The sequence below is a fragment of the Plasmodium inui genome (assembly GCF_000524495.1).
Source record: "Plasmodium inui San Antonio 1 unplaced genomic scaffold supercont1.71, whole genome shotgun sequence".
Classification (NCBI taxonomy): domain Eukaryota; phylum Apicomplexa; class Aconoidasida; order Haemosporida; family Plasmodiidae; genus Plasmodium; species Plasmodium inui.
The window spans coordinates 49,985-50,798 of record NW_008481905.1 but is presented as its reverse complement, the minus strand read 5'-3'; positions in this window follow the sequence as shown (position 1 = coordinate 50,798).

Sequence of the window (814 nt, the reverse complement as noted above, 5' to 3'; positions counted from 1 at the left end):
CGACGTGTTCGATATTAATTTTTTTTCTATATACCTGAATTATTAATTACATGAAATTCAATGTACGCACTTGTCGCGCGATGAGGAGTGTACTAGTGGAAAAATTAAACTCATCTTGTTTCCAAAATTTTACTGGGACGAAATAATTGCCATATTCTCTGCCCCTTCACATGTACAAAATTATGCTGATATAGAACTAAATAAGGAGCAACAGCGCATAATTTTTCCCGTGTTTTGTAGAATGAGATAATATTCGCTTAGTATTTATTTACTGTCTACAAAAAGGGGTGATTCTTATTACACGGATTTTACCGCAATAAGGTACACAATCTAGCTTAAATGCGTCAAGGAATATGTATACAATTATTATTAATAATGGGAAGAAGAGGTAAAAGCTGCAATTTAGGGAGACAAGATATTTATTAAGAACAAGTGGGACGCGTCCATCTTTCACTGAGGGCAATGAGATCTTTATGTGGACCATCCGGACGCTAGAACAAATAATTATGTAAACTCCCGTATACACGCGCACTATTATACGCCTGTGATTATGATAACACAATTCTTTATTTATGATGAGAAGAATAAAATTATTTATCTTTATTCTTAATCATATTATTCCGACAAAGTAGTCTAATATTATACATTTCCTTTTCAATTATATTATAAATGAACAGCGGAAGAGTACACTTATTCATACTCTAGTAAGAAATTAATTAATACGGAATTATGAATATCTGCTGAAATTATAAAGGGGAGATTTTAACGGTGAATAATTCACGTTATCATATAAGATTTAGAAAATTAATTCATT